Source organism: Microcaecilia unicolor, chromosome 1 (genome assembly GCF_901765095.1).
Source record: "Microcaecilia unicolor chromosome 1, aMicUni1.1, whole genome shotgun sequence".
NCBI classification, from domain to species: Eukaryota; Metazoa; Chordata; class Amphibia; order Gymnophiona; family Siphonopidae; genus Microcaecilia; species Microcaecilia unicolor.
The window spans coordinates 568,848,886-568,863,608 of record NC_044031.1 but is presented as its reverse complement, the minus strand read 5'-3'; positions in this window follow the sequence as shown (position 1 = coordinate 568,863,608).

Here is a 14,723-nt window from a genome sequence, read left to right as displayed (position 1 = left end):
CACCTCTTCTATGCTGCTTTTAACTCCTAAACCTAAACCTTCAACTGTCCCCTATCCCTGATATGTCCTGTCTGTCCAAACCCTTATCCCTTACTTGTCCTGTCTGTCTGTCATAATTAGATTGTAAGCTCTATTGAGTAGGGACTGTCTCTCCATGTTCAAGTGTGAAGTGCTGCGTACGTCCGGTAGCACTATAGAAATGATAAGATAGGGCATAGGGCAGATCCATGCATAAGTCCCAATTAATACCAATTAAGTGCTTATTAGCACCAATAATTGTTATTGCCAAATTAGCTAGTTAGTTTACAACAGATCTGTGATCTATGCCCAAACTTGCGTGCTTGACTTTGGCCAACCTATACAGAATGACCATCCATGTGTTCACCCACTTGCACCTAACACACAAGTGGGTGCAAGTGGGCACCTATATATGGTGCCTTAAAAATCAGCGCTGTAAAACCAAACGGTTAGCGTGATTCTATATTCTACGCCGTCCTAATTAGATTGTAAGCTCTGTCGAGCAGGGACTGTCTCTTCATATTGAAGTGTACAGCGCTGCGTACGTCTAGTAGCGCTATAGAAATGATAAGTAGTAGTACTAGTAGTAGTAAAGTTACTTGCAGTTTATAGAATACGCTCACACGCCATTCTTGCACCTAAAATTTAGGTGCACCCATTTAGGCTACCTAAAACCAGCATTATCTGGTTACCTTTAGGACATTTTTTTGTCACATTTGTACCCTGTGCTTTCCCACTCATGGCAGGCTCAATGCAGCTTACATGGGGCAATGGAGGGTTAAGTGACTTGCCCAGAGTCACAAGAAGCTGCCTGTGCCTGAAGTGGAAATTGAACTCAGTTCCTCAGTTCCCCAGGACCAAAGTCCACCACCCTAACTTCTAGGCCACTCCTCCACTCTGAGTGGAGGAGTGGCCTAGTGGTTAGGGTGGTGGACTTTGGTCCTGAGGAACTGAGTTCAATTCCCACTTCAGGCACAGGCAGCTTCTTGTGACTCTGGGCAAGTCACTTAACTCTCCATTGCCCCATGTAAGCCACATTGAGCCTGCCATGAGTGGGAAAGCACAGGGTACAAATGTAACAACAAAAATGTGCACCTAAGCATCCTTTATATGGTCCTATTTTAGCAGTTAACTTAATTGGAGATCTTATCTATTTAACTTTAGGGATGAAAAGTGGATTGCTGAATATCAGCCCCATCCTGCATAATTTTATTTTCAAATCTATGCTCACTATTTTAATCCCTGATTGACTGCCTGCAGAAATAGCAGGTATAAAGTATCTGTGTTATTTCTACATGTATATTTATGGCTAATTATTTTTAAAATATCCTACCCAAGAAGTTTTTCTGTGGGTGCATGTACCTTGCTATTAGTCAGGCTGTTATAAGCTGCACCCAATGCCCAAACAGACTGATTCCCTAAAGTTTTAGTTCCTTTTTTTTCTGTATATAAGGGTAGCTTAGTGAAATCAAGCCCCAAGTAAAGGAACAGGGAGCTAAGTTCCAATTATATTTAACATACTGCTCAGAAGACCTAAGATTAATCTAGAACACAAAATGGCCTGCAGTTCATGATCAATGAAAGCTGAAAGGGACAGGCACTTAAGGTTTTATTTTCAAACGATATTGTTGAGCAACATTTGTTATAGAACTGCTGCGCGGTTCTTTAATTTCTCCACATTAATCATTGTCAACACATAAATCCTTTTCTAAGCACTTCTTTGCAGTGCACTGTTATGTATTTGTATCTTATGGGGATGCAGATAGTTTATCCAGCTCAAATATACAATAGAGTTAAGTTAAAATAAAACACATATCATTCGTCTTCAAACCAATTTTGCTTTCCTGTTTTATTTATTTGTTTATTTCCCTTCTCTTAACACATTTATCCTTGACAGAAATGTTTTGTTCAGTGATGAAGCTTCAGTATGCCACATTGTTTTCTCTTTCACATATTAATACGTTTATATGCTATTAATGCAGGCAATTTGAATATATGGACCAACGTATGAATATTGCCATTTTTGTCCATAACACACTCAAATTCTTTTGATTGAGGTTTGGTGTTGCCAGAGTTCATTGTTTGGGATTTGAGAGGTAAACTGCACAGATCCTATGATTGAAAGACATAAGGGAGCAGCCAGAAGTGCAGCGCTGAACACCTGTAGTAATCTGGAAATAACAGGAGAAGAAGACTCGCTTTCAGAGGCATTTGCAAACAGGAGGTACTGTACTGTGGAAGAAGATGTTTAGCATGTTTTTGCACTAAGGGAGTTTGTCAAATAGGAATCCCCTGGGTTTGAGAAACCTATAACTGTGGTTTGTCATGTCAGATCCTAAATAAAGAACTGTCTAAGAGCAGAGCACTAGAGTGAAATACTGTTCAAGGGTGTCCTAAAGCTGAGAACAGAAATCTTTGAGTTAAAAGCTCAGGGGTCAATTTTCAGCCAGGACAGTCACAGTATTAATTTGAGTACCAGTGTTTAACTTAATATGCATTTTCAGCATTGTTGTCCATATAAGAAATTAAACTGAACATACCTATTAGTGGTTGACTGCCATAATTATCCATTGAGACCTAAATCTACCAGGAATTACTTATCACCTTAGCAGCTGAATATCAGCACTTAACAGGCAGTCTCTGGTTCTGCCTCCACCCCTCCCCCAACCCAGTCCTGTATTATCCAGGTCAAATATGGCCTCCCGATATTCCACCCATGGTGACTGGCATTTTCTTTTAATTGTAGTTGCTGCAAGCACAAAAATTTGGATAATCAGCAGCAGCAGGTACTTGCAGTAAGTGTGGCAATATTTAGACACTATGGCAGTGGTTCCCAAACCCGGTCCTGGAGGCACCCCAGACTGTCCGGTTTTCAGGATATCCATAATGAATATTCATGACTCTTTAATTTCCTCAGGAGTCTCTCATGAGGAACTTTTCAACATATTTATTCATAACTTCAAAGAAATGGAACAAATTGGTGAATCAAGACTTCCTTCGTCCGAACCCATGCTGACTGTTCCATTAAACCATGTTTATCTATGTGTTCTGTAATTTTATTCTTTATAATAGTTTCCACTAAAGTCTTACACAGAGGCACAATCGCATGTTTTTTCTTCTGGCCATTCCTCTTACTGTGCACCTAAGCATCCTTCTTGCACTTGCCGTCTCCTTTTCTACCTGTTGTCCATCTTAAGGTCATATGGATCACCCCTAAGTCCCATTCTTCTTTCATGCATAGTAATTCACCCCCTAAACTATATTGCTAGCTTGGGTTTTTACAGCCCAGATGCATTATCCTGCATTTTTGTTTTTAGCATTAAATCTTAGCTGCCATATTCTTGACCACTCTTCAAGCTTCCTACACCATCAGGGCAGGGGAGTCTACACTATTGAACATTTTGGAATTATTCATAAGGATGCATATCTTTCCAGACAGCCCTTCCACAATGTTGCTCATTAAAATGCTAAAAAGGATCTGGTTCTAGTAAAACCATCCTGCCTCGGGTCCTGAAAAACCAATGGAGTTCAGAAAATTCACCATTCTGTGTTTTAAAAGCATTGTGTTATTTTACTCATCACAGAGGTCAGATCAGACTAACTGGACTGTAGTGTCCAACCTTTTGCTTTTGTAGAGAGAGACCACGTACGTCTTTCTCCAGTTTTCCAGGACCACTCCTGCCTCTAAAAAAGATGTAAAAAAGCCAGACGGTGGAACTTCCAGAACTTCCCTAAGGCCCTCTTTTACTAAACTATGCTAGCAATTCCGGTGCATCAAATGCGCTGCAGTCCATTCATTTTGAATGTGTCGCATTGTCACTCGGGAATGTCTACACAGTTTAGTATAAGAGGCCCTAAGTTCCTTCATTACTCTCTCATGTATCCCATCTGGCTCCATTGTTTTGTATACCTTCAGTTTAGCTAGCTCCCACAGTCTTCTGAAAATTATTCAATGTCTTCCACACTTCCATTTTTATGTATATTTATCTTCTACAGTCCTACTCCTGGCCCTTCATCTCTAAATACAGAACAGAAATATTTGTTAAGCAATTCTGCTTTATTATTTTCTGTTTGTACATAGTCCTCCGCTTCATTCTTGAGCCTCACAATGCCACTTTTTCTCTTCCTCCAATCACTAATTTATTTAAAAAATGTCTTGCTCCCCCCCCATTTTACTATACTGGCTATTTTTTTCTTCCATTTGCATTTTTGCTTTTTGATTATTTTACCACATCTCTTAGCTTTTCTACTGATTATAATATTAGTAGTAGAGCCTTTACCTTCTTCTTTGGTGATACTAGTCCAATGTAATTCAGAAAACTGACCCTCAGCTGATCCAAGAACTGAGGGTTACTTGTAAAAGGAATGGTCATGTTCATTAGAGAGTCTCATTCTATCAGAAAGAAAGATTATTTTCTTTTATTATTTTTACTTTCACACATTTTAACACACCATTCTTTAGTATGTCAGGACAAATATAAAAGTCTATTTTTGGTCTTTTTCTTTATTTTCATAGCTTTTTTTCATATTGATTTCTATGGCATTGAAGGTAGTATTTTTGAAGAGTGAAATGAAGCTGTTTGGTGACTGAAGTGTAAACAATTGTTTGCGGCTCTACGTGCCTATATTGAGCTGAATACTCAGTTCATTTCTATCATCCAATTCCAGATGTTGCTGATGATGATTGTCACTTTAAACATCATGTAAAGGATAATGAGGGTTGTGAATAGTGAAGCTGCTAATGTGTTGTGCACTTAAACCAGTTCATTTTGGGAAGGTTCATGGTCCAGTTTATGCAATTCTGCTGAATTAAGCAGGGCCTTTGAGCAGCATTTTCATATTATGAAAATGATTATTTATGTTTGCTGAAACTGAAAAATAATTTTCTATCACAATATTCCAAGTCTCAGATTTGGGTGAATAAAGCTGTCTATCAACATGCAATATACTTCTCTGAAAGTGTGTCCTCTTTTCTTCTGAGGTATAGCAATGCAGTCATGACTTGTTTCCAGTTGGCCAAAAATCTATAATTCCTCCAGTTCGAAAAATCTCTCTTGCTCTGTAAATGGAGAAATCATTGTCTCCTTCACCTTCTTGCTTTGTTTATTGTTTTTGGGCATGATGGCTCTATAATAATAATAATAATATGATAAATTACTAATGCCCCCATTTTAGAAAGCCACTTTGTGTTTTACACATGAATGTGCCAGCGCATCCATGTACAATGCCATTCATGTGTAAAGCAACATTTTGATATAGCTACAAAATACATGTGGAAACATTCCTGTCTTGGTAGGAAGCTTAGTGAGAATATTTCAGAGGTATGGTATGAGAAGTGCAGCATCATAGACTTGCAGAAGCGATTCTCAATAGCACATCAATGTGCAGGCCACAACATCAAACCATCAGGATCTATGCCTGTTATAAAGAAATGAACAAATGTCACTTGTCTTTTAGACTGCTTGTGTTTTAGTTTTGACTGGAGGAGAACTGTGTTGAGAGTTGAGTCTGATTAACCAGTATGGACAAGAGAGGGTAATGTCTAATTTTTATTGCCCCCATTGTGTGCTTTCTCTTCCCCACCCTACAAAGCCTCATTATGTATGTCTCTCCTGTATACCTTTCATCAACCTGCAGGTGGTCCCCTCAACACTTACTCCTGACCTAAGCCTAACCAACTCTCTGTGTTTAGCTGCCCTGCTGACTGAGCATCCTCAGCTCTGCTTGTTGTCTGTATGTTTGCCTGGCTATATGTGCAAGTGAGTATCTGTTGGGAAGTTTGGGTGCTTCTAGTGTGTGGAAATAACTGGGCACTGTAGTGGGAATAACTGGGTTTTGGTGGTGGTGGTGGTAGTCTGGAGCCATGAGTCTCCTGAATATGGGTTGTACAGGCCATATATGAGACAAACAGAGAAAGGAAAAAGGTCACCAGGATACATCCTTATCACAGGATATATAGGGCCAGAACACAATTCCTAGACCTCACTGAAGAACAGTGCCTCTATGGGTTCCACTTTGATAAGGCTGTCATATACTATCTCTGCCAAGAGCTAGAACTCCCCCTCCACCACTTACAGGAGCAACCTGTGCCTGTACATTTCAAGATCATCTCAGTACTTACCTTTTTATTTTACACTGGTAGTTTCTAGTCCAGACTGTCTGCTACTATGGGCCTTAGCCAGTTTGCCTTTTCAACGTTCATCACACAGTTTCTCACAACCCTTTTCACACACATCTCTGACTACACTGCCTTCCCTCACACTGTGCAGGTTTTATAAAGTGGCCCAGTTGTCTTCTGTTCTGGGCGCCAGACTACCTACATGCCTATCAAGCCCCCAAGAAGGAAAAAGCCTACCTACCACAATAGAAAGGCCTATAATTTTCTTAACAATCAAATGGTGTGCATCACTCAGGATGATATCACTGAAGTGTCTTGTCACTTGCCTGGATCCTACAATGACTCCTACAACCTGATCACTCGGGGATATATGATCATTTTGAGACTAGATCACCAGCTGCTGGTTTCTTAGCAATCCCTGTAACTGCCCACACTCATAATCCTGTCTGCACCAGCCATGAGGTCAATGTGCCATCACATAGCTCACTGCACCTATGCAGGGATAGCCATGTACATACTATAGACCATAACCTATGGCACCCTCTCATCCCTTGTCTATTCTTGGCTATCCACATAGGAGGTGACTAATGATTCCCATTGTGGCACTTTGCAATGATGCCAATGAGAGATACAATGGCACACACTGACAAACCAGGGCCATCATAGAAAAGATCTTTCAGCCTCTTAAGAGCCACTTCTTCTGTACTGATAGATTTGGAGGGGCACTCCTCTACAAACTAGACAAGATCTGCCAAATATTCACAGTTTCCTGTTCACTAAATCTCACAGTGAAGTGCAGACTCTCTCTGTCAGAGGTATTGGAGTCACAGGATGTAGACACAGAGGAGGAAACACTGCCACCCACATAAGGGAATCACATCTTCAACAGCAGGGCATCACTGCAAATAATCATAGTAACATGGTAAATGACAGCAGATAAAGACCTGAACGGTCCATCCAGTCTGTCCAATAGTCACCATGAATGTGATATAAATATTTGATCTTTGTCTCTATGTGGAATTTCTGGGACATAGAGCATAGAAGTCCACCTGGCCCTGTCCTTAGGTTCCAACTACTGAAATTGCCGTCGAAGCCCACTCCAGCCTATCCAAATTTATCTTGTCATTTGCGGGATACAGACCGTAAAAGTCTGCCTGGCACTGTCCTCATGTTCCAAATTACTGTAGTTTCCATCGAAGTCCTCTCCAGCCCATCCTAAACCAGATTGCCATATATTTATTTATTTATTTTTGTTACATTTGTACCCCGCGCTTTCCCACTCATGGCAGGCTCAATGCGGCTTACATGCAGGGACCAGGATCGTACAAGCTTGCCCAGCACCAGCCTCAGTTCTTCAAAGCCAGAGTCACCATCTAAGCGCCACTCAACATGCAAACACACATGTAGACAATTAAGTTTTGTTTTTTATACCATTCTTTTTCTAATTGGAGATCCTCTGTGTTCATCCTATGTGGTTTTTTTCTCCACTACCCCCCTCAAGAAGGCATTCCAGACATCAAACACCCTCTCCATTAAGAAGAATTCCTGGCACTACTTCTAAGTCTACCACCCCACAACCTAAATTCACGTCCTCTAGTTTTGCCATTTTCCCTTCTCTGGAAAATATTTCTTTCTATATTAATACCTTTCAAGTATTTAAACAGCTGTATCATATCTCCCCTATCACTCCTCTCCTCTAGAGTATACATGTTCAGGTTTTCCAGTATCTTCTCATATGTCTTTTGGTGTAAGTCTCATACCATTTTTGTCACCTTCCTCTGGACCGCTTCAAATATTTTTACATTCTAAGCAATACTCCAAGTGGGGCCTTGTACAGGGGCATCAACACCTCCTTTTTTCTGCTGGTTATGCTTCTCTCTATCCAGCCTAACATCCTTCTGGCTACAGCCACCACCTTGTCATACTGTTTTGTCACCTTCAGTTCTTCAGATGCAATCAACCCAAGGTTCCTCTCCCTATCTGTGCATATCAACCTCTCACCTCCTCTCACGGCCCCCTTTGGAATGAATTTTAATTGCCAAACATTAACCACTATTCTAACTTTTGGTAGATCCTATTCCATGTTTTCCACTCTCTCCAGGGTGTTCACTCTATTACAAATGCTTGTATCATCAGCAAAAAGGCAAACCATACCTTCTAACTCTTTAACAATGTTGCTTACAAATATATTGAACAGAATCAGCCTCAGCACTGATCCTTGATGCACTCTACTACTCACCTTTCCTCCCTCCAAGTGAATTCCATTAACCACCACCCTCTGGCATCTGTCTGTGAACCATTTCCTTATCCAGTTCACCACTTTTGGTCCTAACTTCAGCCTGTCAAGTTTATTCAAGAGCCTCCTATGATTACATCTAGCATACATCCTTGATCCAATTCTCTGGTCACCCAGTCAAAGAATTCAATCAGATACAGAATCAATTTATATATACATCATTTCAGTGAAGGTACGTGATTATTGCAAAACTTGTGCACCAAACAGTATTTTCAAATAATGTCAATCACCCCGAGAGTGCCAATTGTACTTCCCATCACCTCACATTCCCATCCTCCCCTCTGTGCCCCATCTACATTCTAGCCCTCCCTATCCCCTTTCTCTACCCCTCTGAGAGCTCCCACTCTCCCACATTACCGCAATCTGGATGATATGATGCTCTGGGCTTCTGGATATGATGTCATTGATCTTGGAGGAGTTTTTAGATAACTCATTCAATAGTGTAGAACACTGTACGGCTCCAGGGAAATCCAAGAAGACCAAGAGCCACAGTGCAGGACACAGCTGTGTTTAGAGCAGCTGGGATGGAGGTGGTGTTACAACATTGTCAGCAGGACCAATAGCCATGGGGTCAGAAGAGGTGGCAATCAAGGTTCTGCAGTCATATTTGAAGACTGCTTGCTGGCTAACAGCAGATTGTCTGTCTGGCAGATATGAGAATGGTAGAGTGGTGGAGTATGTGGAGTCTGTTGTCTCTTCAGCATCTTATGCAGATCAGTCACCTCTAGTTGCATGTTCTGCATCTCACCAGTCAGACTACATTCCATACACCATCTCCTGACTCCTGAACTTGCTGCTCCTGCACTGTGATTTCACACCTGAAGCTTCATCAGTAACAACAGCCTATCCTGCAGTTGGAGCTTGCTCTCCGTCTGGACAATCATCTCTTTGTTCTAATCCATAAACTGCATAGCACATCTGATGAGGTTATGCTGATATCTCCATGCATGCTGTCAGTCATCACAAACACTATTTGTGTCACCCTCTGCAGGCTCTTCCCAACCCTTGAATGTGATCTTGCTCTTCTTCAGCTGTATCTATGGCTACTGCGGGGGGTTCTTGATTCTACAGCCTTCTCCCCACATGCTCTGGGACTAGCAACTGATGGATGGTGGCTGGATGTGAACCTCTTGTGTCCTAGGATGCTTGTTCTTGAGTCTCCCTGGACTGAATAATGGCTCTCTCTTCAGGATCAGACCCTGGTGCCTCATCTGCAGATAGAGGTTAGCTTAGCAGGGTTTTAAAAAGTTTTGGATAATTTCCTAAAAGAAAAACCTGTAAGCTATTATTAAGATAGACTTGGGAAAATCCACTGCATATTCTAGGAGAGGTAACATACAGTCTGTTTTGCTGTTCTGAGATCTTGCCAGGTACTTGTGACCTAGTTGGCTACTGTTTGAAACAGGATACTGGGCTTAATGGACCTTCATACTGTCCCAGTATAGCAATGCTTATGTTCTTATGTTCTTAACACACTATCACTGTCACAATGCCATTGGTGTCAACTCACAACACTGCCAAAAATGTGCAAACCTTGGAGACCTCTCATCTATATATGACCATTTTCACATGTATTTTGGGGGATGGATGATTTATCTAAAATGATCCTCTACATGTATGAAGAAATTAATTTTATATAAAGACAAAAACAAAAAAAAAACCAACATAATTTTTATTGCTTGTTTTGTCTGTCATTTATCTAGTGTACCAAGTTGTCTGTGGATACCAAACTTTAATGTAAAAAATGATGTCTTCTATCTAGCCAAGTCCACTTGGTATGCCCTTCTAGACACAGATGAAATCAGTATTAGTCAAGTACAAGTAAGCATCAACTTCTGATTTCCTAACCATTTAGTTTTCAACTTTTTTTATTGATGACAGCTCAGCAATAATACATATCTCAAACATTTCTAGCTAATATGGTGACATGCAAATATTCAAACAGAGGACTAAACCCAGCCACCCAAAACTGAACAATCCATCATCAAACTTTTTCTCCCCCCCCCCTTATAAATCCCCCCACCCTCTTCTAGTGTTTGAACTTTATTGACAAAGAAAAACATCAAAGGCTAGTCAACATCTGCCACATCCTATATACTAATGATATTATTATACAGATATATACTAATTTCCGAAGGCTCCTAAGTCCTCATACCATATTCCCCCCCACCTACCCTTCATTCCCCCCGACCTCCCTCCCCACGTCTATCTACTATCTATATGTGTGTGAATAGTCTCCATATATTGCTTCTCTATATGGTCTACATTTAGTATCCTACTCATAACGTGTTGAGAATGAGGCTTCTACCTCTCTGTGTTAAAGTGTCTAGCAGACTACCCCATTTCCTAACCATTTAAATCATTACCCTGCCACTGAATTTTCAACACTCTTCACTTTGTAACTACTTACTACTACTACTACTTACCATTTCTGTAGTGCTACTAGACGTATGCAGCGCTGTACACTTGAACATGAAGAGACAGTCACAGCGCGACAGTGCTTACAATCTAATTAGGCTTAATAGTATTGGATGTTTGAAGTGACTTCAGCACTGCATGCCCCTTTTTCAGTTAAGAAACCGCTTCATCATTTTTTATGATATGTGCAGTTTTCTATTCTGAGGAACCCTTTTGTGAATTTCATAATACAGAGTCCTTTGAAAAATAATTTTAAATATAATTATTGGTAAAATAAAATAAGATTTTTCTGTTAGGATGGAGGTGGGAGTAACAGATGATTGAAATACATTTCTAAGGTTGTGGACTTGGGACAGTTGTGCGCTGTGGGAGGTTCATTGACCAATCTTATATGACTGATGTTCTCCCTCTCCTAGTTACTTACTAGTAATATGAAGTGTGAGTCTTCAATCTCCTTTTATCACCTATTCCTAGTATTTTGACATGATTGACAGTCCCAGAATCCAGATTAAGCATATGTATTATAGTAATGCTTTCTATACCGTTCTTTAGTTTAGGACATGGCGGGCAAACATGTTGGCCAAAGGGCAAAATTGTATTATAGAACCGTTACCAGAAGCTGAGGAGAGGGATTTTAGCGGAAAGGCAGATCAAACCCACAATCTTATGTTATTTCAACATTATAAATTATGTAGACTCTTGCCATATAGCTACGTAGGGCAGTTTTAGCTGTGCTGGGATGATGAGTCAGTATATTAGCGAGAGAGAGAGAGAAAAGAGGAGGAGTTGGAGGTTGGATAAATCAAATAAAGCATTAAACAAGCGTCAATAGATAAAAATAAAACATAACATTTAATGATAGAATAGGGTAAAGTTAATACATTGAGAGGGAAGATTGTGGAGAATTGAAGGTGAGAAGTTTTCTCAACTCATTTCATTAGGCTAGTAGATGGCACAGCAACAGCATCACACAAAGAAATAGGAAAGGGATATAGGACAACCAAACCAGTCAAAACTCTAAAAGTTGATTGCAGTAAACAGTGTTTATTGAGAAACCAGATACCATGAACTTGACACGGTCAATGTTTTGGCAATACTATAACTGTATCAGGAGTTGAAGTATCTGTATAAACAATATTTGATATCTCATGTAATGATAAGATAGGTCAAGCAAAGCAAACACTCAAGTAGTCAAAGTAGTTGTGTCAGTGTATTGAGCTGTCGCAAACAGGCATCCTGCAGTAACTGCAAAATCTGTACACACTAAGGGCCCTGTTTACTAAACCGTGCTAGAGGTACGTTAGTTCTTTTAGCGCACGCTAATCATTAGTGTGCACTAACTGTGTAGGTGCCCACAATATTCCTATGGGCGCTTATATAATTAGCGCGTGCTAATTTTGTGCATGCGCTAAAAACACAAGCACATCTTAGTAAACAGGGCCCTAAGTGCACACAAAAGTACATAATTTTTTGAGGAGGTATGTCAGGGGGCACAGAGTTGGCATTCCTGCGCTAAACAGTTTAGCTACGTCACCGCATGCTAACTGGTTAGCACAGGAATACACGTGAGCCCTTACTGGCTACAAAAATTGGTGGTGGTAAGTGCTCATGCAGTAATTTTTGTGGCCATGCTCTAATAGCAACATTAGCACATGGCCATTAATAAAAAAAAAAAAAGAAAAGAAAATCAGCAATTTTACAGCTGTGGTAAAAATGGCCTCATACGGGAAAGACATGCGTAAGACGTTGTGCCACAGCTTAGTAAAAGGACCCTTCGATGACTTAAAAGATTGGGAGAGAAGAGATTTGGGGTTAAATAATAAATGGTTTGTTTCAATTTCACTAAACGTAAAAAGAATTAGTAACTTGTTTAAATGCTTTGAAAGAAATAGTCTTAGGTTTGTTTTGGCCTTAATTTTCTTAAAGCCAGAGAGAGAGATGTTGTCTTTTTTTTAAATTACCTTAAGAGAAATTGTATTACATTCCTAGTATAACTTATCTTCCTTCAGTATTACAGCAGTTTGTGTTCTATATACAGTGGTGGAAATAAGTATTTGATCCCTTGCTGATTTTGTAAGTTTGCCCACTGACAAAGACATGAGCAGCCCATAATTGAAGGGTAGGTTATTGGTAACAGTGAGAGATAGCACATCACAAATTAAATCCGGAAAATCACATTGTGGAAAGTATATGAATTTATTTGCATTCTGCAGAGGGAAATAAGTATTTGATCCCCCACCAACCAGTAAGAGATCTGGCCCCTACAGACCAGGTAGATGCTCCAAATCAACTCGTTACCTGCATGACAGACAGCTGTCGGCAATGGTCACCTGTATGAAAGACACCTGTCCACAGACTCAGTGAATCAGTCAGACTCTAACCTCTACAAAATGGCCAAGAGCAAGGAGCTGTCTAAGGATGTCAGGGACAAGATCATACACCTGCACAAGGCTGGAATGGGCTACAAAACCATCAGTAAGACGCTGGGCGAGAAGGAGACAACTGTTGGTGCCATAGTAAGAAAATGGAAGAAGTACAAAATGACTGTCAATCGACAAAGATCTGGGGCTCCACGCAAAATCTCACCTCGTGGGGTATCCTTGATCATGAGGAAGGTTAGAAATCAGCCTACAACTACAAGGGGGGAACTTGTCAATGATCTCAAGGCAGCTGGGACCACTGTCACCACGAAAACCATTGGTAACACATTACGACATAACGGATTGCAATCCTGCAGTGCCCGCAAGGTCCCCCTGCTCCGGAAGGCACATGTGACGGCCCGTCTGAAGTTTGCCAGTGAACACCTGGATGATGCCGAGAGTGATTGGGAGAAGGTGCTGTGGTCAGATGAGACAAAAATTGAGCTCTTTGGCATGAACTCAACTCGCCGTGTTTGGAGGAAGAGAAATGCTGCCTATGACCCAAAGAACACCGTCCCCACTGTCAAGCATGGAGGTGGAAATGTTATGTTTTGGGGGTGTTTCTCTGCTAAGGGCACAGGACTACTTCACCGCATCAATGGGAGAATGGATGGGGCCATGTACCGTACAATTCTGAGTGACAACCTCCTTCCCTCCGCCAGGGCCTTAAAAATGGGTCGTGGCTGGGTCTTCCAGCACGACAATGACCCAAAACATACAGCCAAGGCAACAAAGGAGTGGCTCAGGAAGAAGCACATTAGGGTCATGGAGTGGCCTAGCCAGTCACCAGACCTTAATCCCATTGAAAACTTATGGAGGGAGCTGAAGCTGCGAGTTGCCAAGCGACAGCCCAGAACTCTTAATGATTTAGAGATGATCTGCAAAGAGGAGTGGACCAAAATTCCTCCTGACATGTGTGCAAACCTCATCATCAACTACAGAAGACGTCTGACCGCTGTGCTTGCCAACAAGGGTTTTGCCACCAAGTATTAGGTCTTGTTTGCCAGAGGGATTAAATACTTATTTCCCTCTGCAGAATGCAAATAAATTCATATACTTTCCACAATGTGATTTTCCGGATTTAATTTGTGATGTGCTATCTCTCACTGTTACCAATAACCTACCCTTCAATTATGGGCTGCTCATGTCTTTGTCAGTGGGCAAACTTACAAAATCAGCAAGGGATCAAATACTTATTTCCACCACTGTAACTCAAAACCTCCCGATCATGTCACTCCTCTCCTTCATCATGAACACTAGTTTCCACTTTCTTTCCTTATCATATTTATACTATCGCTCCTAGTTTTTAAGGGCCGTCTTCCCTGTGATCTTGATTACTTGTTACGGTTACTCAAACCCTATGTCCCCTATTTGAACCCTCTGTTCTGCTAACACTTATCAACTAACTTTACCCCCCTACCCTCAGTTGTATGCTTAGACATTATGCTAGACT